We start from the raw sequence: 26,784 nt of genomic DNA, 5'->3' as shown, positions 1-26,784 counted from the left end.
TGCAGAAGCTGCCATTGAACATCCCTTTGCATACGTGGGGCGGGAAGGAAGGGAGGGAGGGAGGGAAGGAGAGAGGGAGGAAGGGAAGGGAAGGGGAAAAAGGGAAGGAAGGAAAAGAAAAGAGGGAAAGGGGAAAAAGTGGATTTATTCCGATGAAACGGTCTATATCAGGTCTACCCAAATATGGGATAGAGCATACTGCTTCTGCTCGAGGGAAAGGAAGGGAAGGGAAGAGAAGGGAGGGAAAGGAAGGGAAGGGAAGGGAAGGGAAGGAAGGGAGGGGAAGGGAAGGGATAGGAGGGGAGGGAGGGAAGGGAAGGGAAGGGAAGGGAAGGGAAGGAAGGGAAGGGAAGGGAAGGGAAGAAGGGAAGAAGGGAAGGGAAGAGGGAAAAGGGAAAGAAGGAAAAGAAAAGAGGGAAAGGAAAGAAAAGTGGATTTATTCTGATGAAATGGTGTATATCAGGGCAACCTGGTCTACCCAAATATGGGATGGAGCTCAAGGGAAGGGAAGGGAAGGGGAAGGGGAAGGGGAAGGGAAAGGGAAAGGGAAAGGGAAAGGGAAAGGGAAAGGAAAGGAAAGGAAAGGAAAGGAAAGGAAAGGAAAGGAAAGGAAAGGAAAGGAAAGGAAAGGAAAGGAAAGGAAAGGAAAGGAAAGGAAAGGAAAGGAAAGGAAAGGAAAGGAAAGGAAAGGAAAGGAAAGGAAAGGAAAGGAAAGGAAAGGAAGATAGGGGAGGGAAGGGAAGGGAAGGGAAGGCTTTCCTAATGAAGCCACTTAAATTAACATTTTTGGGGAACAGGCAACACCACACTGGCTTTGTAAAAGACACAGACGAGGCAAGATCACCAGAGATTGTTCAATTCTAGACTAGAGTCCTCTGGAGCTCTTCCATTGATTAAAAGGGTTCAATCCCTTTTAAAACGTCCATTAGCATCAAAGTGGCTGGAACCTGAGCTGCCAATTTCCAGCAAGAAAACCAGCAGAGTTTAAAGGAAGGGAGGAGATACAAAAACATAATTTGGGGAGCCGCGTTAAGACCCTTGAGCTACTATGTGGCTGGAAGCAGGGTCTACGTCCATTGTTAGTAAACCACTAAACACCAGTTAAAAACGATTGCACTTTGTTCATAATGGAAGAGCTCTGAACACACACGGTAAAAATCTGTGATATTTTGGTTTGGTTTGGTTTTTTTGATGCTCGTGACCTCCAACACAGAATCAGCGCACCGATATGCATACGTTAGAATCCTAACCCCCCCAAAAAATTATCTTCCAAAGCACATGCTAAAGAGATCGTGTCTCATCATCTCAACTTAGGATGCCCCACAAAGCCTTAAGCACCTATTCAAACCTGCTCCATGACATTGGGTTTATTAGAAGCATCGGAGAGTCATTTCAAATGAAAGTTAATTAAAGGGAGGGAATATTAGCTCGATTGTTTCACCTGACGAATCTGTAAAAGGGAAAATGGCGCAGCTCAGGTTACAGTAGATAAGAAAATTAGCAATGCATACAGTTGGGTCTGCAAGACTTTAAAGAAAAAAAAAAAGAGAGAACAGATTTACAGCTTGCAATATCTGAAGTTAAAGCAACCTGAAAGCTGCTAGATAACAATTGTTAGGCATCAGCACCACCTTAGAAGTGTGACTTCACATTTGTTGACCTAAAGTTGCTTTATCTGTTACTTTAGAGGAAAAAAACTAGTGATCTATTGCTTAAGATATCATTTCCTATATTGCTCATGTCATTCATTCTGAGGCACATCTGCCACGTCATGTTTATTTATTATTTATTTATTGGTTTGATTTATATGCCGCCCTTCTCCGGAGACTCAGGGAGGCTTACAATGCGTTAAGCAATAGCCTTCATACTTTTGTATATACCTGCTTAGTAGGGCTTTCGGCCCCCCCCAAGCGGTGTTCTTTTTTATACAAAGTCAGCTTATTGCCCCCACAATCCGGGTCCTCATTTTACCTACCTCAAAAGGATGGAAGGCTGAGTCAACCATTTGCATTTCCTTCTTGAAAAGGAAAAAGTGACTGGCTTCCCACACTAGGCTAAGCTGTTGCCTGACTAACCATGGCTTCCTGAAGAAACCATAATTACCTCAACTCATTCATTATCAGGAGGGTGTATTCACTTACCTTCGCTACCGGTTCGCAACTGCGAGCGAGCGCATGCACAGAGGGCCTTCCGCGCATGTGCAGAGCGTCAAAAATGGGATGTGATGACTTCCAGGCGGGTAGGAGGAGCCTCCCGCAGACGCCACTACCGGCTTGCCCGAACCAGATATAACCGGCTGAATACCATCACTGTGTCAGCATTCCAGAAAATAATTCCACTTTATAAGGCCTTGGTAAGGCCACACTTGGAATATTGCATTCAGTTTTGGTCGCCACGATGTAAAAAAGATGTTGAGACTCTAGAAAGAGTGCAGAGAAGAGCAACAAAGAGGATTAGGGGACTGGAGGCTAAAACATAATTGAAAAACGGTTGCAGGAACTGGGTATGTCTAGTTTAATGAAAAGAAGGACCAGGGGAGACATGTTCCAATATCTCAGGGGTTGCCACAAAGAAGAGGGAGTCAAACTATTCTTCAAAACACCTGAGGGTAGAACAAGAAGCAATGTGTGGAACTTAATCAAGGAGAGAAGCAATTTAGAACTAAGGAGAAATTTCCTGACAGTGAGAACAATTAATAAATGGAACAACTTGCCTGCAGAAGTTATGAATGCTCCAACACTGGAAGTTTTTAAGAAGATGTTGGATAACCATTTGTCTGAAGTGGTGTAGGGTTTCCTGCCTAGGCTAGAAGACCTCCAAGGTCCCTTCCAACTCTGTGATTCTATTCTATTCCTATTCCTATTCCTATTCCTATTCCTATTCCTATTCCTATTCCTATTCCTATTCCTATTCCTATTCCTATTCCGATTCTATTCTATTCTATTCTATTCTATTCTATTCTATTCTATTCTATTCTATTCTATTCTATTCTATTCTATTCTACTCTACTCTACTCTACTCTACTCTACTCTACTCTACTCTACTCTACTCTACTCTACTCTATTCTATTCCTGTTCTTTTACTTTTTTTATTTTATTTTTAGAAGACAAAGGAGGGGGGGCAAAAGTTTGTTTCACAGATGCTAAGACTGTTGCAAATCTCATTACAATCAAATATACGGTGCAGCCTAATTTAGCCACAAAGCCTGAAGGACATCTTAAACATTTGGATAATCAGGAATTCAGATTTAATTTGAGCCCAGGAAAGCCGACTAGAAAAGGAAGGCCACAAAATGCATTTATTTAGCTGAAAAGAGTTCTAGGCTGGTTCACTGTGGGATCATCTCCGTGCTGATTGCATGCCACTTCTAATCCCTAATTGTGCAGCAAATATACTTGAATTTCTCTCAAGTTGTGTGACCCAACCTATTCACAGAGGCTTGGGTTAAGAAACAATTTTAAAAATGCTGACATAAAGTCTGATAAATGCTATCATCTATTAAATCTACGCATTTTGCAAATCTGTCCAGGCAAGTATTTTTTTTTTCTAATTTTCAGAATCGCATGTTATCAAGTAAACCAGAGATAATTGTCATTTATTTTGTTTTTATGCAAAGTTTTTCTTCGCAATAGGATCGGAATAGGACATCTGGGAAGGGAAACATTTCTTATATAATGCTCAAGATAATGAAGCACAACAGTGCTACCTCTGAAATACCTCTGAAATGTTTTTTTTTAAAAAAATCTCATTTCGAATGGAATCTAAACTGTATACTATATCAAAATCAAAACCAACTCACCAAAGACAAACATTGGTAAAAGTCACAGTTGTAAATTATCCCTGAGCAACATTTGGTAAGAAATACAAATTTGGTCTAGATCAGTGGTGGAATTCAACTTTTTTTTTACTATCGGTTCTGTGGGCATGGCTTGGTGGGTGTGGCGTGGCTTGGTGGGCCTGGCAGGGGAAGGATACTGCAAAATCTCCATTCCCACCCCACTCCAGGGGAAGGATACGGCAAAATCTCCATTCCCACCCACTCCAGGGGAAGGATACTGCAAAATCCCCATTCCCACCCCACTCTGGGGCCAGCCAGAGGTGGTATGTTATATACCATATAAGGAAGTAAGGGAAGTGAGCTGCAGGCTTCACTCGGGTCCTCCAAATAGGCGGGAAAATACTTGAATCTCATTGGCTAAGGCATCTGGCAGCCCCCTATAAAAGAGGACACTGACAGACAAGCAAGTTGTTGGGTTGTACTGGTCTACTATTAAAGAGCTGTTGTTACTGAAGAACTATGTCTGTCTCTTCTATCACTGAATCTAACACAGTATTTGCTGGTTCCTCCAAACTACTCAAAATTTCCGCTACCGGTTCTCCAGAACCTGCTGACTTTCACCTCTGCTCCAGATGCAATGACCAAACCAAGGGCTCCAACATTCTCCAGCCCTTCCTTCTTCTGGAAACATTTATGGATATCAAATGGTCAAAAGATTTTAAAAATAAGCCAACAAAAAAAAAAGTCTACAAGATTGCCATGAGCTGGATTATCTGTTTAGACAGATGTCTGCACCATAACAATTTATAAACACAAATGATGACAGAGGGGATAGTGGAAGAGCTGTGATGGCGCAGTGGCTAGAGTGCAGTATTGCAGGCTAATTCTGCTTGCTGCCAGGAGTTTGATTCTGACTGGTTCAAGGTTGACTCAACCGTCCATCCTTCCAAGGTCGGTAAAGTGAGGACCCACATTGTTGGGGGCTAGAGGCTGACTCTGTAAACTGCTTAGAGAGGGCTGTAAAGCACTATGAAGCAGAATAAAAGTCTAAGGGCTATTGCTTTATCAATGAAAATATACAAATTGTATTTCTTAGACACTTTTTCCTCCAACACATACAAAGCATAACGTCCTAAAAGCAGGATAACTAAAAGACATAATCCTCATCTTACGACTACAATTGAACTCAACATTTCTGTGGCCAAGAAAGGCAGCCGATGAGTGAATTTTGCTCCATTTATGACCTTTCTTGCCACAATTGCTAAGTGAGTCATTGCAGCTGTTAGTGACACAGTTGTGAAGTGAACCTGGCTTCCCCATTGACTTTGCTTATCAGAAGGTCACAAAAGGGATCACATGATCCGTCATAAACTGCAACCGTCATAAATACATGCCAGTTGCCCAATGTCTGAATCTTGATCTGATGGCCACAGAGATGCTGAGACCGTCGTCTGAAAAATATTTATAAGTCATTTTTTTTCAGTCACTAAGTGAATCATTAAGAAAACTAAGATCGTGGCATCTGGCCCTCTCAATTCCTGGCAAATAGTTGGGGAAGAAATGCAGGTAGTGACAGATTTTATTTTCCTGGGCTCCAAAATTAAAAGACGCTTGCTCCTGGGGAGGAAAGCTATGGCAAATCTAGACAGCATTCTAAAAAGCAGAGACATCACCCTGCCAACAAAAGTGTGTACAGTCAAGGCTATGGCTTTCCCAGTTGCAATGGATGGCTGTGAAAGTTGGACCATAAGGAAGGCTGAGCGCCAAAGAATTGAGGCCTTTGAACTCTGGTGCTGGAGAAGACTCCTGCGAGTCCCTTGGACTGCAAGGCGATCCAACCGGTCAGTCCTAGAGGAGATCAACCCTGACTGCTCTCTAGAAGGCCAGATCCTGAAGAGGAAACTCAAAGACTTTGGCCACCTAATGAGAAGGAAGGACCTCATTGGAGAAGAGCCTAATGCTGGGAACGATGGAGGGCAAAAGAAGAAGGGGACGGCAGAGAACGAGGTGGCTGGATGGAGTCACTGAAGCAGTCAGCGTGAGCTTAAATGGACTCCAGAGGATGGTAGAGGACAGGAAGGCCTGGAGGAACGTTGTCCATGGGGTCGCGATGGGTCGGACACGACTTCTCAACTAACAACAACAAAGTGAATCATTCTAAGTCAAAGACTACTTGTATTATAGTTCATTATCTGAAGTTGTGTACATCCCTTGGGACTTTAAGAATCATAAAGAGAATAATTTTATTTTATTATTTTTTTAAAAAAGAAAGACATTTGTGGAGGAAAACTTTTTATTCACATTTTTGACTCCCTGGTATTGTGATGAAATCAAAGTTACCACAAAAGTGGTGTGTGGAAGGTAAGGAAGAGATATGATTAAAAAAAAAAAAAAGTTGATGGATGTATGAACACTGCAGCTCGGACTTAGCTCCAGAAGAAATAAATACGCTTGACTAGGATGGCAACTGAAGCATTAAAAAAGGTGCAGGCATTTAACTAACCGCTTCTCTGATATAATATTCCTACATTCTTATTGAAATGGAGTGGATAGACATTAAGGCAATAGAGAAAGAAAATTAGAATTCTCTCCCCCTCTCTCCCCACCCCCACTTTCCTTTTTAAGTCTTCAGACTTAAAGCTGCCCAGATATCTTTTTAAAAATAGATATTAAAGCGATGAGGAGGCATTTAATTGTTGGCAGAATGAAACTCTGCATGCATAGAATTAAAAAAAAAGGGGGTGGGTGGAAAGAGATGGTTAAAAAAAAAGAATGTTAGAGTTAAGTAGTGCTTAAATATTGTGTACGTAAGAGAGGTTGCATAGATATAAAATATATATATTTGGGGGAAATTCCGTATGGAATATGTACAACTTTAATTTTCTGTTCCGAATTGAAAGTTACAGTTTTCTGTCTTTGAGTATTGTGTTCTGTAGAAAGGTGGGAAATGAAATAAACAAAAATTGGGGAATTTACATAAGCTTCCTTGGAGGAAGCTAAAAATTGGAAAAGAAAAAAAAAATGCAGTAACCCTCTAGAAGAATAAGTGTGATTATTTTTCCAGTATTTTTAAGTATTCTTATCTCTTGTTTGCCCATTTTTATCTTGACAGATGTATCCCAAGATATTTACTTTTATTTATTTATTTTATTTTTACCACCATTATTATTTTATAACTCAAGGCAGCAAACATATATAACATTCCTTCCTTCGTCCTCCTGTTTTCTACACAAGAACACCCCTTAATGTGGGTTGGGCTGAGAGAGAGAGACGGGCTGGCCCATCTATCCAGCTTTCATGCCTAAGGCAGGACTAGAACTCATAACCTCTTGGTTTCTAGGCCAGCACCTTAACCACTAGACCAAAGGGAAGGTGGCAAAGGACGATGACAGCACGCGGGATGCTGCCACCGTCATAAATACATGGCCAGTTGCCAAGCATGATGAGATCATCGAGATGCTGCAACTGGTTATAAATGGAGGATTGGTTATAAATCATAGTTTTTTTCCAGTACTGTTGTGAGTTCGAATGGTCACTAAACAGAGGATTGTAAGTCATTGTAATTGATTATCCACAAATCTCTACTGCGACTGCTACTAACAATCTGAAAGAGGGAGATGAGTGCTGACAAAGATTTCCCCCCTATTTTTATCCCAGAGATTCACCTTCATTTTATGCAAAATAAAATGCATAACTAAGACTCTATATCTAATAGTATGTTCTGCCCCAGCTACTGACCCCAAAGAATGCAGCACACACAAACTCTATACAAAGCTTGTTTTACTCAAATAACTTAGTCTTTATCAACCAAAGGCTGTTAATACTGTCTTAACAGCCTACCAGAATTCTAAGATAAGGTAATCACAGTCTTACTAAAGTTGGCAGAAAGCCCAGAAACAATTTTGCAAAGAATCCAGACGCGAAGGAGATTGAACTAAAGTTGTTCTCTACAGCTTGCTGCAATCGGTGTTCCTCCTTAAATAGGCTAAGGGAGTGGCCAATTAGCCCCAAGCCTTACTCTCGAGGAGACCTCCTCCTGAGGAGTCACTCCTGCCTTTCCGTGCATTGAGAAGAGGCTCCTCCTCTTCGTCCTCTTCACTTAAAGGAACTTCTGGAGGCTCTGAAGGCCCTGGCTGAATCCCCGCCTCTGGCACCACATCTTCTCCAGCCTCCTCATTGTCCGACTCGAGTGCCAGCTGCACAGGCTGCTGGTGCAGCACCACACCAGTCTCCTCGCTGTCGGAATCAACTACAATCTGCACAGGCTGCTGATGGGCCACAACACAGTAAGAGCAACAGAGTTGGAAGGGACTTTGGAGGTCATCTAATCCAACCCCCTCACCCCCGCTCATGCAGGAGACCTATACTATTTCTGGCAAATAGTTGTCCAGTCTCTTCTTAAAAGCCTCCAGTGATGGAGCACCCACAATTTCCAAAGTCAAATCATTCCATTGGTTGATGGTTCTCACTGTCGGGAATTTTCTCCTTAGTTCCAGGTTGCTTCTCTTCTTGATTAGTTTCCATCCATTGTTTCTTGTCTTGCCCTCAGGTGCTTCGGTAAATAAGTTGGCCCCCTCTTCCTTGTGGCAGCCCTTCAAGTATCTTGACTTATTATCTGAATTATTGTGTTCTAGTCCCTGTTGAACTTTCTATTTCTCATTTACGTTTGCAGATCTTCATGAGAGGGAACAGTTGGGCTAGTCTAGCAGTTTTAAAATTGGACCTCCTATTAAAAATATCTGGGTTTTCATTTTTTTTAAATATCCACTTTGAAAGGGTAATATGAGACTTATGAAATATTTACCGACTGATGCATAAACAACGAATCACCTCATTTCCATTAATTTTTTTTTCCATGAAGGATTTTTTTTCTTTTAAAAAAAAATAAATCTGTGGCTTGCAATTTAATTATGCAAGTAATTAAAACTTAGAAGATAATCATTTTTGGCAAAAAGTCAGTTTTTGTTAAATTTTAAGATAGAAAAAAAGATGCATATTACGAGCATAATACTGTTAGTAATTAAGATAAATGCATCAATTATTAAAGATGCAAACATGTCAAGCAAGCATAACTAATTATTTGAGCATGTTAACAGTTGTTTAATGTTAACAAGCAGTGAATTATTAAAGACCCATGTGTCACATTTTGGACTGCATAAAATATAATGTTCGGAGAAAGGTTTGTGCATTTTTAGCTTTTTGCTTAGATCTTGGGGAGTGAGGGAAGCAGTCGTGCTGCCTTAGATTTTATTCCTAGTGTTAGTTCACATAAAGGGCCACAATCGTTTGAAGATGAGGCAAGTGTTATGAAACAGTCCGTAGTAGCTGCTCCGTGTGGCTCAGTAAATAGAATGTGGCAAACCTTCGACAATTCACCCAAACTCTTTAAAAAGAAATTACGGGACTGAACGGAATTGAAAATATCTCAGGAGCAGGGGTGAAATGCTCCCAGTTTGGACCGGATCGCCCGATCCGGTAGCGATGGTGGCGGGTGGTTTGGGGAACTGGTAGCAAAAATCCCTGCACCCCCGCCCCATGACCAGCTGAGCCGTGCGATCATCAGAGGCTTTTTTTTCTTTTTACTTTTAAAAGCATTTTTTCTACTACCTCTATGGCTGAAAAAATGCTTTTAAAAGTAAAAAAAAAAAAGCCTCTGATGATCGCGCGGCTCAGCTGGGATCGTCAGAGGCTTTTCAAAGCATTTTTTTCTGCAACCTCTTCGCCAAAGAGGTGGTAGAAAAATGCTTTGAAAAGTCTCTGATGATCCCAGCTGAGTTTCCTGATCTGCAGAGAGGTATTTTTAAAGAAGCCTCTCTGACGATCCCAGCTGAGTTTCCTGATAGGCAGAGAGGCATTTTTTAATGGTCTTTGGGTTTCCGGTGTTCCAGTGTGCGTGAAAACCAGCTGGCCGGCGCGCATATGCGCCCCTGGTTTCCAACGATGCCTCATGTGCCCACTGGCGACATCGCACGTGCCCACAGAGAGGGCTCTCCGCGCCAACTCTGGCACACGTGTCATAGGTTCACCATCACGCTTCTAGACTAACTTGCAGGTTGGGTATGGATTTGATGCTTCCACTTCTGTCCTTCCTCAATTTGAAGAATTCGAGGACTCAAAGGTTCTAGACTTTCTTATTGGATGCCTGCTTTGTTCTTGCTTCAAATCTGGCACTCATTTGGTTGGAGTTCTACGCAAAGCCTTTTCAGTTCAGCTCAGAGTTTGGAAAGTCAGAGAGTCCGAGGAGAGCCCTATCCAATGGAATTCTAGCAAGACAAGGGAAAGAAAAGTATTTTACCAATAAATTATTGCTGTCAAAACAGCACACACACACACAGACACACACTGTAATGGAAAGATAGGGGGCAGAGATTCATGAAGCATTGCTTCTCGCATAGTTGATCACACTGAGACTTGTCCACCACAATTTTTCTTCCAGCTTCTAGGTGACCTCCTTCCACTGACAAGGTCTTCCCATTTTGACAGTGAGTCCTGATGATAATGTAGGTAACATTCAGATGGAGACCAAATGCTGAAGAAAGCGATATTTCATTCCTAACCTTCAGCTGCCCCTCCACTGTGATGTTCGCATTACGCTTCCTTTCGCTCCTGCAAAACTAGCAAAAGCAGCTCCAAGTCAAGCCAGTTGCTTTTTTAGCTCCTTTTGAGAGAGGAATAAAATTCCTTTTTGCCACGCCAGACTTTAGGTGCGCTACCGAGGACTGCGTGCCACGCGTTTACCTAATTGCGATAGGGTAGTTTCAAAAGAAACCCACACGAAACTCCGTCTCACTTATTTTGGCCATGTCATGAGGGGGGAATTCACTAGAGAAAGTATTTCTCTTGGGGAAGTAAAAGGAAACCAGGCTGTCCAAGAACATGATAGCTGGACGCCATCAAAACCGACACCAGCCAGCGCATAGAACAACTCGAAGAAATAGTGCAAGATTGGACGATGTGGAGAGACTGGGCTCATAGAATTGCCAAGAGGTGGAGACAACTGAATGGATCACATCATCACATCATGTCTATGGAGATTCTCGGTCATCCAGGTCAGGGGTCTCCAACCGTAGCAACTTTACGACTTGTGGACTTTAACTCCCAGAATTCCTCAGGCTGAGGAATTCTGGGAGTTGAAGTCCACAAGTCGTAAAGTTGCCAAGTTTGGAGACCCCTGATCCAGGTCATGGTTATCCCAAAAGTGTTTTTTTTTTCCCGAAAGGCAACTGGACTTAGTTTTTCCTTGAAGATGTTTTGCTTCTCATCCAAGAAGCTCCTTCTGTTCTGACTGTGCTGAAGAACGGAAGAAGATTCTTGGATGGGAAGAGAAATGTCTTCAAGGAAAAACAAAGTCCAGTTGCCTCTTGGAAAAAACAACTTTGAAAACTGGAAAAGCATCAGTTTCAAATGGTTTTCCTTGGGTCTTTGCTGGCTATGATCAACTTCTTCATCACGGGCCAAATTTTCTAGCTCTTGATTGTTCAATAGAGTTGCTTTTAGGATCTATGCACTTTGATGTCTGAAACTCTCCTGAGCTGCTGATTTAGCTGACATTTTATGCAGCCCGGACACGAAGATTAGGGGATTTCTCTCCCACACATCCTTCTTTTCATTACATAAGATTTACTCTGACAACTGGCAGTGCCACCATCTCTTCTCCAGACAAACTCTTTTTGTCATTTAAGGATTAAACAAAGCACAAAGCCCTCTCCTCACCCCCCCAACCAAATGTTTCCATTGTTCTAAAAGGTTCTTAAACCAGGAAGGCCACCGTCATAATCCTTTGCTGATTGCTACTACCAAGTTCTGAACTATGTAAGATGACTGGCACGCAGCCAAATGTATCTATTTTAGGCTTCATTCTTTTCATAAGCAACGATAGAAGCTTTACTACAAAGCGTTGCTACCATCTGTTTCTATTATGGGAATTTATGGCACAAAATACCTCAGACACAAATGGGCTTGTTCTTGTCCTGTGGCCCAACACAATTTTACTTTATGCCTGCATATTTATCTTTATCTCTAACTCTCTAGCTCTAGCTCTAGCTCTATATGCATTACACACACACACACAAATTTAGTAATATTGTTATGAGTTGCTTGAACAAAAAAAAACAGTTCTGTTGCTGTAACATGTCATCTGTAAGAAAGAAGGGCAAAGTTTATACATATACATATACATATACATATACACAGACACAGACACAGACACAGACACAGACACACGTATGTGTGTGTGTGTATATATATATATATATATATATATATTGCTGATAAAGAAACCACTTAGCTTTCGTTAGCCTCTGCTAACATTGTCAGAGTGTAAAAAGTACCATTGAAGAGATATTCACCTTTATACATCATTGATCAATTTGGCATATATATGTTTGTGTGTGTGTATGTGTAATATATATATTGTAATATATATATATTGGGTTTTTTTATCGAAGCACCTGGTCTACCCCAATATAGGAGGGAGCATACTTGTGGCTCAGAAGTTAATACAACTGCCTAATATGCAGGCAGCCCAAGTTCAAATCCGAGTAAGGGTATGGCTAGCTGATGAGAGCTAAATAGCTTGAAATAGATCTATACTAGTCTCCCTTTATTTCTTTATCAGCAAATATAAATTGTGTGTGTGTGTGTGTGTAAACTTTGCCCTTCTTTCTTACAGTTGACATGTTACAGCAACAGAACTGATTTTTTTGTTCAAGGAAATCATAACAATATTACTAAATTTGAAGTGATTTGAAGGAAAAACAGTAAATGATCCAGGACTTAAAATGCAAACATTAGGTCACTAATAGAACTGTTTGGGGTACAGGGTGATTTTGTAAGGGAAGAAGACTTTTGGAGAATTCGAAGGGATGGCGAATCAAATGGGATATTCTTTGTCAACAGCTCCACTTTTATTTTGTGACTTCTTTGAACCCAGAAGTCAAGAGCTTCATAATTCAGACTCCAAGGCTGTGGATGTGGAGCCAATCCTTTCAGGCATACAGAAATATCCTATGAATCTCTCCAGGGGTTGGGCTGTTGTGTGCACACGCAGAGATCCCATCACTACATAGGATCAAACACAGCTAAATACTAAGTATTCATCTTCAGGGACAAAAATTAACCATAGTACAGGGATGAGAACAGATTCTCTCTGAGAAGGATGCTGTTGAATTTGGCAGCTAATTCTTTCTAAAAGGTTGTGATCCAGTTATAATTCTGCAAATGAAAATAGTACTTTTTTTTCCCCTCCCCCTTTTCAAATAAACCAAGGAATACAATACAAGGAAAGAGGATCCCCCTTTAGCTCTGCTCATTTCGTTTAAAAAGCAATTTTGTCATCGGACTTTGATTATATGCCACGATTGGGAACCTGGACCTCGTTCTGAATCTCACCCTTGCAAAGTGGAATCTGATATTTGGGTAGCCCCATGTTTGAAATTGGAGAAAGTTTTAGCCCAACAAATAAACGAAGCTTTCATCCCAACCAGCCACAATGCTAATGCATTTTACAATTAAAGCCATCTATGGTGCTTTTAATTATCCTCATTGACTGTGAACATATGGGGAGCATCCTTATGGTTTTTTTTTTTTTTTTTAAGTATATCTAAGTGATAAAAGAATGAACATGCACTGATAGAAGAAAGAATAAGGATTTGGCAAAGAAATCTGATCTGGATGCAAAGGACTATTCTATTTTGCCTGTGGCCGCCCGGATCACATGTAGACCATCTGGAGTTTTGATAAGAATCTTCTTTTTAAAAGAAAAGTAAAAGGATCACACTTTCGTGGCAATCTCTACAATGCATTAATATTTCTTCTGTAAGCACCACAAGAAAGTGGTGATTAAAAAAAAAAAGAAGACAAAAGCTATTTCTCACATACTCCAATTGCATTCCTTCTTTATCTTTTCCTTTCTGTTTTTTTTTTTTTTTCCTCCTCCTATTTTCCTGGAGTCTCTTCATCGTTTCCTTGACTGATCAAAACATTATGGCTGCAATCCTACACAGCCAGACCTTTTAAATTTCATTGATTTGACTGTGTTAAAAGTAGTCTAACTGCGTATAGGATTTTTGCAGCCAAATGTACAGCAGAAGGTGGGAAATTAAAAGGACTGCAATTAAAGCTGAATCTCAGAGTTCCACAGGGAATTTGATGGCATGAGAGGATAGATGGAAATCAAACGAAGGAGTACAAAATCTTTTCGGTTATATTATCTTAAAGGCCGGGTTCACTTAAAGCTTCCTAAAAACAAGGACTTTATTTTAATGCTTTCCACTTAAAGAAGAAGCTGGAAATAATTCAGATGACAAACAGTGTCCATTAAAAAAAAAAAAAATACAGTGATCTCAAATTATCATCAAGAGATCATAGCACAAGTGGCACGATTATGTAAATGGTGCCATCATGGCAGACACAAGGAGGGAAGCTTCGTGGTGACATTAACGTACATCCCACTGATTAAGCAGTGTCGTCTTGGAGAGCTCAGACAGCATGTCTTCTCGGTCATGGAAAAGGAATGATGTTGCAGATTCCCTCCAGAGATCCATCTGAATTCCATCTTTTTTAAAAAAAATTGAAAATTGTGATATTGTGAGGAACATAGTTGCTCGACCAGGTCTTGGACTAGGATGGAGGTTGAGTGCCTTTGGTTTGGTCTGTAGAAGAAGGGTAAGCAGGGGGTGGAGTTGAGAGCGGACTCAGCCTAGAATCGTTACGTGCCCACAAATGCTCCAACTCAGGGGTGGGTTCTATTTTTTTTTAACTACTGGTTCTGTGGACGTGGCTTATTTTGTGGGCGTGGCTTGTGGGGGTTAATGTGACTGAGTGGGCGTGGCCAACTTTTTTTAAAAAAAAACTTTTAAAAGCATTTTTTCTACAACCTTAAGAGGTTGCAGAAAAAAATGCTTTTAGAAGCCTCTGATGATCAGGCAAGTCAGCTGGGATCGCCAGAGGCTTTTAAAGGCTTCGGCTGAAGAGGTTGCAGAAAAAATGCTTTTAAAAGCCTCTGAGATCCCAGCTGAGCCGCGCGATCATCAGAGGCTTTTTTAAAAACTTTTAAAAGCATTTTTTCAGTCGAAGAGGTTGTAGAAAAAATGATTTTAAAAGTAAAAAAAAAAAAAGCCTCTGATGAGGTGGGCGGGGTAAGCGAGCAGCAACCGGGCCAGTGACTGGTTCAGGGACGTGGCCAGCCAATGTTATTACTGGTTCTCCATACTACTAAATTTTTTTACTACCGGTTCTTGCGAACCGGGAGCAACCCACCATTGCTCCAACTCCAGCCACCCCTTGAATTCCGTTAACTGTTACCTATTGTTCTGACCTAGGCTTCCTGATACAGTAAAAAGCACACGATTAGTCCCAAAAATCTTTATCTTCTTTGACACGCTGCCAAAGACCTAATTGGCAATTACCTTGGCAAGGCCACACGGAAACACGGAGTCAAAAACAGAGCTTCAAAGTACAAACCGACACTATCCACAATGTTGCTTCCTGCAAAGGCCCACGTGCCTTTGCTCCTCTTTTAAGTCTTATGGGAGGGGCCAATCATCTCCAAGCCTTACTCCTGAGTCGTCCCTTTTGTTTTAACTGTTCTTGCCTTCTGGCAGCTCTGTGCATGCGCGCACTAGGAACAGACTAGGAACTGGCTTTCCTTTATGACCAAACCATGATTTTATGATGGTTTTTAAGGGTGTGTATTCTGCCCCTAAATTGGAAAGCAGCCGTCCTATTTCCTTAATTTAGTAAGATTTCCCAGAAGAGATGTTAGGGCCACATTACACTCACCAAAGCGGTATTAGATATCAGCTAATATCTGCCGTGCAAGCTATCTTTGCTAGGGTTTTTCATCCCAGAAGAAACCATCCATTCTAGTTGTAAATGAATGAGGGTCACTTTCCAGGGCTGGCTATTGAAATGGATGCCCTTTCATTTGCCTCATGAAAGAAACACAAGTTCTTTTTATGCTGATGGATTAGGAAGGATAAAAAAGACTCAATCAGAAAAGACAGAGCAAGTGTAAAAAAAAAAAAAAACCAAAAAAACAGACGCCTGATGAATAGACGCAGGCAGGGCACCGTGTCACAATTTAGCAAACAATCTCCTCCCAAAGAATACATTTTAATTTAATGTGGCGAAGGTGCGATATTCATATTTGAAACCATCTCTTTGCTATCTGTCGGGCGAAAAGACAGTTACAAATTTCTCTATTTTGCTTAGTGTCCTTCTGGGCAAAGGACCATGTAGTCAGAAACCAGATGCTACTGTAACACCAAAACGCGAATACTTACCGTGGAGAAAATAGGAGAAGTTAAATTAAAATAAAAACCGAAAACCATTAAAGGTCACATGCAGTTAAGGCTTAAACAAATGATTCTGCCTTGCTGGTGCAGATCAATACAGTTTTAATAAAACCAGTATTAATGTCCTTAAGTAGAGGGGGGGGTTGGGGTGGGGTTGTGGGTCTACACGGAGGGGCCAGAGAATCGTCCAGAAGAATTGGGCTTCCCCCACCTCCCTGATTTAGTTATACGTCTGGTAAACCTGGCTCTCCCATTTTTCTTCTTTCTGGAGCTGAAGGAAATGCTTATTGGATCTGTGTTTTAAATCTCAGCCAATAGAAAGCAATGCCTCTCCATCTGTCTGGCCCTGGCACTCGTTTTAATGTAAAACTCTGGTTTTTAAAGAGGAGTGATTCACAGGCCTCCTACCTGCCCCTGCTCATCTCAAAAGAAAAGGAGTTGAATTAACCAACATCTTCCCACCTCTGTTTAATGCTGTGCCCCTCCACATATACTCCAACAGACTACCCCCTCCTACAATTCTTCTCTTCTCTCCCCCCCCCGCCCCCCACTTTTCCTGTGCTGGGCTTGATTTATAGCATGACCCATCTCTGTTGGGAGTTGACAGTCACTTTCATTTTCTTGTATTTTTCTCCCCCCTCGCTACCAAGGTCATAAGAGAAAGAGGCCCCCTCCAAGTTTCCCGCATTCGTCCTCCTTCATCCTTCTCCTGGCTTAGCCTCATGAATCATTCCGTCTTCCCATTGAACTCCTGATGCTTTTCTTCCACCCAACGGTCGGACTTCCGCAATTTTTCTTCATTCTCACTAACAATTTGGTAATGAAATATTGATTTTTAGTTAGATTCAAATAGATGTTATTAAGTTTGCATTGATAAATCGTTCCCTTTCCCAGGCTGGAAGTACCTCAGTCAAATTCTAACAGTGCTTTCATACCTGGTGATGTATTAATTTGACATATTTGTCACCCAAACAGCCCACATTACAGGGAGAGGAGGAGGATAAGCCCATCTCAGGAAGGGCCTATATTATTAATCAGTCCAACCATTTCCACACATACCTACCCCTGACTGGTTTAAAAACTTTACAATGTGTTCTATGATTGGGACCAAGGAAGGAAGGAAAGAGACAGGAAGGAAGGAAAGAAGGAAGGAAGGAGGCAGAGGAAGGAAGGAAGGAAGGAAGGAAGGAAGGAAGGAAGGAAGGAAGGAGGGAGGGAGGGAGACAGGAAGGAAGGAAGGAAAGAAGGAAGGAGAGAAGGAAATAAGGAAGGAGACAGGAAGAAAGGAAGGAAAGAAGGAAAGAAGGAAGGAAGGAAAAAAGGAAAGAAAGAAGGAGACAGGAAGGAAGGAAGGAAGGAAGGAGAAGGAAGGAAGAAGAAAAGGAAGGAAGGTGACAGGAAGAAAGGAAGGAAAGAAGGAGACAGAGGAAGGAAGGAAAGAAGGAGACAGAGGAAGGCAGGAAGGCAGGAAGGCAGGAAGGCAGGAAGGCAGGAAGGCAGGAAGGAAGGAAGGAAGGAAGGAAGGAAGGAAGGAAGGAAGGAAGGAAGGAAGGAAGGTAGGTATGTTCAGGCCAACCAAATTTGCAAACTCATTTTTAAAAAATAGTCCATTTTTGTGGGCTTGTAGTTTTAAAGTTAGTTACTGCTGAGATCTTGCCAGCTTTGTCTTCTTCTCTTTTGTCTTCTTGTTTTGTTTTGTCTTTAAAGGCAGGTCTCCGTGGAATTGCTTGAGTGATGAGATCTTTCAAAAGGAGAGTCACTAAAGGATGAGATGAACCATCTCATCTATGTTAGAGTGAAGGGTGAAGGGCAGAACGGCAAGAAGTTTAAATTGTACCTGCCTTTCTCTTCTAGGTGACCTGTGACTACCACCAGCCTTTTTCAGAGGAATTAGCAATGGGTGGGAAAGGATGGAATCAAAGTTACACAGACAAATGAGAGTCTTAAGAAATGGCGCTCAAACCTAGTGATGGAGTTCCGTGTTATACAAGTGGTCCTCGACTTATGACCACAATTGAGCCCAAACATTTCTGTTGCTATGTGAAACGTTTGTTAAGGAAGTTTGCCCCATTTATGACCTTTCTCATTACAATTGTTAAGTGAATCATTGGAGTTGTTAAGTTAATGACATGGTTGTTAAGTGAATCTGGCGTCCCCCTTAACTTTGCTTCTCAGAAGGCCGCCGAAAGGACACTGCAACCGTCATAAATAGGAGTCAGTTCCAAGCATCTGAATGTTGATCATGTGACTGCGGGAAGACTGTAACGGTCGTAAGTGTGAAAAACGGTCATAAGTCACATTTTTTCAGTGCTGTTGTAACTTTGAATGGTCACGAAACAAACTGTTGTAAGTTGAGGACTACCTGTAATACCAAGAACCAGGAAGTATAAATTATAGTTAATTATTAATTAACTATGTAGTGAATTCTAAAGTTAATTATATATAATTAACTTTATATGGGTATAATTGGGTATGTTTATTCTAGTGAAGGGGACGCAGTGGCTCAGTGGCTAAGACGCTGAGTTTGTCGATCGAAAGGTTTTAGGTTTTATTTGATTTGATTTGTATACCGCCCTACTCCCGAAGGACTCAGGGCGGTGAACAGCCAACAATTAGGTTGGCAGTTCAGCGGTTCGAATCCCTAGTGCCGCATAACGGGGTGAGCTCCCGTGACTTGTCTCAGCTTCTGCCAACCTAGCAGTTTGAAAGCACGTAAAAAATGCAAGTGGAAAAATAGGGACCACCTTTGGTGGGAAGGGAACAGCGTTCCGTGCGCCTTTGGTGTTGAGTCATGCCGGCCACATGACCACGGAGACGTCTTCGGACAGCGCTGGCTCTTCGGCTTTGAAACGGAGATGAGCACCACCCCCTAGAGTTGGGAATGACTAGCACATATGTGCGAGGGGAACCTTTACCTTTTTATTCTAGTGAAAAGAAGGACTAGGGGTGACATGATTGCAGTGTTCCAATATTTGAGATCATAGAGGGCAAGATGCTGACTCTGTAAACCACTTAGAGTGGCTGTAAAGCACGGTGAAGCAGTATATAAGTCTAGGTGCTATTGCTATTGCTGTCTAGAATAGAGATGGCAAAATAGGACTGAGAAGATTAGCATTTTAGGTTATACATTTCAACTTTTTCCCCAAAACATCCTTTTGACATAATGAAGTTCACTAAAGGTAAAGGTTCCCCTCGCACATATGTGCTAGTCGTTCCTGACTCTAGGGGGCAGTGCTCATCTCCATTTCAAAGCCGAAGAGCCAGCACTGTCCGAAGACGTCTCTCTGGTCATGTGGCCGGCATGACTCAATGCCAAAGGCTCACGGAAAGCTGTTCCCTTCCCACCAAAGGTGATCCCTATTTTTCTACTTGCCTTTTTGACGTGTTTTCGAACTGCTAGGTTGACAGAAGCTGGGACAAGTCACGGGAGCTCACCCCGTTACGCAGCACTAGGGATTCGAACCACTGAACTACCGACACGCTCGATCCACAAGCTCAATGTCTTAGCCACTGAGCCACCGCGTCCCTCGCAATGAAGTTCACTACTAAAGGCTAATTCCTGCATTTGTACGGTTCACTTTTTTCACACTTCTTTCTTCTTACACTCCAGTTCATGTGAAATGATCAAATCGGTTTTTCCTTATTGGCATTTTTTTTTTTTTTTTTTTGCCCAAAGCAAAATGGTTTGCAACATCTCTGGAATGTGACTTAGACTCTGATATCATCCCCGGTCAAATTAGAAAAAAACAACTAGAGTTGGACGCTGATCACCATCCCAATCACTTCTCGCTGACCTTTGTTTCTACCCTGGATGGAGCCGTACTTTCATACATATTAGACTTTTTGAAGCAGTTGATATTTGGCCCCAGTTATCTAAATGTGAAGCCAGGGATTTGTTTGTTGCCAATTCTATCACCGGGATAGTATCCTTGAGCTTGTCCCTGCTTGTTTGCAGTCAGTTGCCTAACTGACCAAATCTGGTTGTGTGAATTTCCACTAGGGAGCAAAATGAAATGGTAATAAATAATTAACTTAAAAATAAATACAAATATAAGAGGTATATAAGAGTTCATTGACAATCTCCACATTTTACATTTTAAAAAATGACTCCCTCCCTCCCTCCCTCTCTTCCTTCCTTCCTTCCTTCCTTCCTTCCTTCCTTCCTTCCTTCCTTCCTTCCTTCCTTCCTTCCTCTCTCCCTCCCTCCTTCTTTTCTCCTTTTCTTCCTTCCTCCCTCCCTCCTTTTCTCCTTCCTTCCTCCCTCTCTCCTTCCCTCCTTCTTTTCTCCTTCCTTTCCTTCTTCCTGCCTCCCTCCCTCTCTCCCTCCCTTCCTCCTTCTTTTCTCCTTCTTTCCTTCCTTCCTTCCTCCCTCTCTCCTTCCCTCCTTCTTTTCTCCTTCCTTTCCTTCTTCCTTCCTCCCTCTCTCCCTCCCTCCTTTTCTCCTTCCTTCCTTCCTTCCTTCTCTTTCTTTCCTTCTTCCTTCCTTCCTTCCTTCTCTTTCTTTCCTTCTTCCTTCCTTCTCTTTCTTTCCTTCTTCCTTCCTTCCTTCCTTCCTCCCTCTCTCCCTCCCTCCCTCCTTCTCTTCTCCTTCCTTCCTTCCTTCCTTCCTTCCTTTCATTCTCCTATTTATAGATTGAACTTAATCTTGTACTTTGCAATATGCTATATAGCATTTCTTCAGATGCCCTTTCTCCACTCTATGATATATTATGGGCCCAAGATGTAGTGCATGCCGTTTTTGAGTACAGAGCATAATTCAGCTGAAGTTAAAGGAAAAACATCCATCCATTTCTATAGGAAGGACGCTGCCCAGTTTGTAAATTATGAACTCAATAAGGCAATGCATGTGTACCTACAAAGGGCTTGATGCATTTTGCTTGCTTCGATGTATTTTAAGGATTTTTTTTAAAAGTCTGGTAAACATTTTCAACACACTGTGGTCAGTAAAAACTCTGGAGAAGTTTGGCTAAATGTTACACTAACCTTTTCGACTTTGAACTTTGGATGACTTCTGAAATTTCCCCAGGTCCCACAAATATGTACTCCCTGTAAGTGGTAAGAAATTTCGGGTGATCATGTCTTTACAATAAACATTCAAGACTTGTTCATATCTTTGTAACGAGAATCCATATAAGTTGGCAGTTTGGTCAATATTGTGACCCAAAGATTTCACATTCATTGCCAGCTTCTTCTTTTCTTCTAAGAATTAATTCCAAGAGAGGGTTGCGAATTCAATCTATTATACTTCCAAATATGAGTTCCAGTTTTGAAGATCTATTTAAAATGTCCATAATGAGTAATTTTTCTTTTATTTGTTTGGTGTTCCCTCTCTCTCTGATCATTATCTTTATTGCCGTTCAGAGAGAATGGCTAGAACAGGCAGTGGCAACTGCTGACTACTTAGTATTTCTAAGTATGTGGTGAAGACAGGAGGAATAACAACATCTGAAGTTCTCCTGTTGAGCTGTGGACTTCAACAATGGTACATTAAGTCCTGGGCGGTGCAGTAGCTCAGTGGTTAGGACGCTGGGCTTGTCAGCTGGAAAACTGATAGTTCAAGACCTGAGTGCTATGTGACAGCGTGAGCTCCCGTCCTCATCCCAGCTCCTGCCAACTTAGCAGTTCGAAAACATGCAAATGTGAGTAGATAAATAAGTACCACTTTGGTGGGGAGGTAACAGCGCTCCAGGATGTCATGCTGGCCACGCGACCATGGAAATGTTTTGGAAAAAGCATTGCCCCCTATAGACAGCAACAACTAACAGAGTAAAATCTGCAGGGACATTTTGATCTTATTTTACAATAAGTCCTACTCTTTGTATCGGCCTCCTTTGTGTTATGTGTGTTGCTGACATAAACTGAAGCTTGAGCTTCTGCAGACATAAAATTCCATTAGCTGTCTTAACAAAGTCCCTGGTCCGTTTATAGGTTTAGAGATTTGTTGTTGTTGTTGTTAGTTGCGAAGTTGCGTTCGACCCAACATGGACAACATTCCTCCAGGCCTCCCTGTCCTCTATGATCCTTTGGAGTCCATTTAAGCTTATGTCTACTGCTTCAGTGACTCATCTAGCCACCTCATTCTCTGCTACCCCTTCTTCTTTTGCCCTCAATCTTTCCCAGCATTAGGCTCTTCTCAAGTGAGTCCTTCCTTCTCATTAGGTGGCCAAAGTATTTGAGTTTCATCTTCAGGATCTGGCCTTCTAAAGAGCAGTCAGGGTTGATCTCCTCTAGGACTGACGGTTTGATCACCTTGAAGTCCAAGGGACTCGCAGGAGTCTTCTCCAGCACCAGAGTTCAAAGGCCTCAATTCCTTGGCACTCAGCCTTCCTTATGGTCCAACTTTCACAGCCATAATTGCAACTGGGAAAACCATAGCCTTGACTATACGCACTTTTGTTGGCAGGGTGATGTCTCTGCTTTTTAGTATGCTGTCTAACTTTGCCATAGCTTCCCACCCCAGGAGCAAGCGTCTTTTAATTTCTTGGCTGCAGTCCCCATCTGCGGTGATCTTGGAGCCCAGGAAACTACCTCCATTTCTTCCCCATCTATTTGTCAGGAATTGAGAGGGCCAGATGCCATGATCTTAGTTTTCTTAATGTTGCGTTTCAAGGCAACTTTTGCACTCTCCTTCTTCGCCCGCATCAAGAGATTAATATTGATAAATGGAATAATGGGAAACATTTCATAGGAATTCCAAGTTTGTTTACTTTTTAACCCCATGCAGCTTCCAATCCCCCCCACCAAATTCCTTTATTCCTTTTATTTCTGCATTACCACTATGCGTGAGTGTAGTTGCAAAACAGGAACAAAAAAAGAAACTTGATGGATTTAAGTTCCCGAGAGATGGTGCAACTATTTGATGAGCCAGAAAGAAAGTGTGAGAACATTACAAGACAAAGCCAACTAGAATAAAAAGATGATATCCTCTCATCTCTATATAACCATCATACAAGCACATATGTCCTGTTCAAAACGTTGCAGATATATCAGCTGGATTCACAGCTTGCTCTAAGTCAAAGTCTGGTTCGTTTCCTGCTTGTGAAGAATAAATCTAGGTATTATGAAGATAAGAACATCCCTGCTATCCCAGTCCAGCATTTTGTTCTTATTGTGCCAAGCAAATGACTCTTGAAAGTTCATAAGAAGAAGAGGAGGACAGATCCTTCTCCCATGTTTCTGCATTGCACTGGCATTTGGGTGCAGTGCAGGCTGCTCCCAATGTAGACATAACATTGAGTTCTCATGGCTAATGCTATAATTTAGCTCTGTCCTTGAGAATCAGCGAGACAGAGGAAACAGTTGCTCAGCCCAAGGAAAATAGAGAGAGTGAGAAAGATTCACACCTAGACCATGTTGTACTTCAAAAGGAGCAATGACTATTTTGGACAAACTTTCGAAATTTTCTTAATGTACTCTTCAACTGTAAAGTTGTTGTTGTTGTTAGTTGTGAAGTCATGTCCAACTCATCGCGACCCCATGGACAATGTTCCTCCAGGCTTCCTGTCCTCTACCATCCTCTAGAGTCCATTTAAGCTCACGCCGACTGCTTCAGTGACTCCATCCAGCCACCTCGTTCTCTGTCGTCCCCTTTTTCTTTTGCCCTCCATCGTTCCCAGCATTAGGCTCTTCTTCAGTGAGTCTTTCCTTCTCATTAGGTGGCCAAAGTATTTGAGTTTCCTCTTCAGGATCTGGCCTTCTAAAGAGCGGTCAGGGTTGATCTCCTCTAGGACTGACCGGTTGGATCGCCTTTATAAAAACAATAAAGTAGCATTTCTGAAATCCCTGTGGTGTCTGGTCCTTGATCTTGTGAAGCCTCAATGGGCCATCAAATAATATTTAACAGAATAACAGAATAACAGAGTTGGAGGGGATCTTGGAGGTCTTCTAATCCAACCCCCTGCTCAAGCAGGAGACCCTGTACTACTTCAGACAAAGGGTTGTCGAATCTGTTTTTAAAAACCTCCAGTGTTGGAGCATCCATGACTTCTGGAGGCAACTCATTCCACTCATTAACGCACCAGGCAAGGAACCAGGAGATTGTGAGTTCTAGTTCCACCTTAGGTATGATGCCAACTGGTTGACTTTGGGCCAGTCATTCTCTCTCAGCCCATGGAAGGAAACAATTGCAAAGCCACTTCTGAAAATGTTGCCAAGAAAACCACCAGAATACAACACTGATTTGAAGGCATACGCATGCAAATTATGTGTATGCATAATGGTGGGTTCCTCCCGGTTTGGCCCGGTTCGACGATATGATGTCACCGAACCGGTTCTCTTTGTTTGGGAGCTAGGCCCTCCCACCCCCCTCCGCCCCCCCATGTTATTCTTACTTTTTATTTGACCCCACCCCCAATCTATTGCTGCCTCCTGAGTCCCAGCTGATCGGCTAGAAGGAAAAAAACTGTTTAAACTCTTGCCGTGGGGCTTCAAAGGGCCGCCCTATAGCTGATCACTTTTAACTGATCAGTTAAAAGGCAGTGTGGTGGTAGACCGGTGCCTCCAAAAACAAATGGGTAGACCGGTGCCTCCAAAAATGAATGAGTAGATCAGTGCCTCCCAAAACAAAATGGGTAGACCGGTACAGCTCTGCAAGCAGTTAAAAGCCTGGTAGACCAATACCTCTGCTAAATCCTAAAGAATTGTCACATGACCATCAAGCCACGCCTATAAAATAAGCCATGCCCACAGAACTGATAGTAAAAAAATTTAGAACCCACCCCTGATGCACGTGTACACACACACACACACACACACACACACACACACAAAAGGCTTAGTGAAATGCAACTACTATCTCTCAATGGAAGATTTAAAAATGAGAAATTATGCTAAGCTGATTTCCTAAATGGACAAGGGGAAGTTTTATCTGGTTAACGTTCGTAATCATTTGTATGCAATGAACTAAACATCCAAAGTAAAGTATCACAAAAGTCATAATATTAATATTTTAAAAGTATGCTTACTTTTTTTTAAAAAAAAGGGGGGGGAACCTTACTACATACTACAATAAGAGAGCCAAGTGAACAATTTGTGATCTTAAGAAGTTGGACTTCTCTCAGAATCACAGAGAAAACAAGCAAATATATTTCTTGGAATCACAAGCTTGAATCCATATGGAGTGTACGAGAAGACGCCAGGGCAGGATGTAAGAGCCACCAGAAAAGCAAAATATAAAAGGCAGGAAGAAAAAAAAAAGATTTTTTTTTTTTTTTAAAAAATTAAAAAGTCAAAGGAAATGTATAAATTGGACTAGGAATTTTTTTGTAGCAAAAAAAAAAAATTGCTACAAAAATACATAGATACATAAATGTGGGCCTAATTTCTTCAAAATTAAGGACAAAAGTGAGATGTCCCTTTCGGTTGATATGCCGGCATCAACAAAACTGCAAACCGGTTTGTCACAGCTCTGAGCAAGAAGCTGGTGAAAGTGATATTTTCACAACTGAAAATTAGCAGAAGAACAGAATAAAAGAGCCGGGACGTCTTCTAGTCCAGCCCTCTGCTCAAGAGGAGACCCTGTACCATTTCTGACAAAGGGTTGTCCAGTCCCTTCTAAAAAGCTTCCAGTGTTGGAGCACTCACAACTTCTGAAGGCGAGCTGTTCCACTGGCTGATTGTTCTTAGCGTCAGGAAATTCCTACTTAGTTCTAGGTCACTCCTCTCTTGGTTCAGTTTCCATCCATTGCTTCTTGTCTTACCTTCTGGTGCTTTGGAGAATAGCTTCTTTAGGGCAGCCCCTCAAATATTGGATAACACTGCTATCATGTCTCCCCTAGTCCTTCTTTTCACTAGACTAGACATACCCAGTTCCTGCAACCGTTCTTCATACGTTTTAGCCTCCAGTCTCCTCATCATCCTTATCGCTCATCTCTGCACTCTTTCCAAGAGTTTTATTGTGGTGACCAAAATTGGTTGCACTATTCCAAGTGTGATCTTACCAAATCTCCTTAATCTCCTCCCAGATTTAAAAGCACTGTTGGAGAGAAGACAAGTAAATGTTAAGTCCTTTTCCAAACTATTTTTCCATAATTCACAGTCCTGTCCGACACAGACAAGTTTGAATGTGGTTTCCAAGAGATCCAAAAAGAAATGACAATTCAGGTGTATGGAAAACAACACTGAAAAAAATCTTGCATTGTAAGGTGGTTGGGTATTTTCTTTCTTTCTTTCTTTCTTTCTTTCTTTCTTTCTTTCTTTCTTTCTTTCTTTCTTTCTTTCTTTCTTTCTTTCTTTCTTTCTTTCTTTCTTTCTTTCTTTCTTTCTTTCTTTCTTGGTTCGATTTATATGCCACCCTTCTCCGGAGACTCAGGGTGGCTTACAACGCATTAAGCAATATTTATTTATTTTATTTTATTTTATTTTATTTTTTAGATTTATATACTGCCCTACTCCCGAAGGACTCAGGGCAGTGAACAGCCAAAGGATAAAACACACATAATACAAAATTTAAAACAATGTAAAAACACATTAAATAATTTGGCCCATACAGATTAAAGCACCCCTATTGTTTTAAAAACAAATTTAAAATTAACAATTAAAAAGAAGTTAGGCCAGGTCAGCCTGCTGAAATAAAAAGATCTTGAGGGCACGGCGGAAGGTGTGTAAATCCGGGATCCTCCGTATCTCCAGGGGGAGCTCGTTCCAAATGGAAGGCTCTCCCCCTGGGGGCTACCAGTTGACACTGTTTGACCGACGGCACCCTGAGGAGCC

This window comes from Pantherophis guttatus, chromosome 11, assembly GCF_059756535.1.
Source record: "Pantherophis guttatus breed Tessera chromosome 11, ASM5975653v1, whole genome shotgun sequence".
Taxonomy (NCBI): domain Eukaryota; kingdom Metazoa; phylum Chordata; class Lepidosauria; order Squamata; family Colubridae; genus Pantherophis; species Pantherophis guttatus.
Note: the sequence above shows the minus strand (reverse complement) of the source record.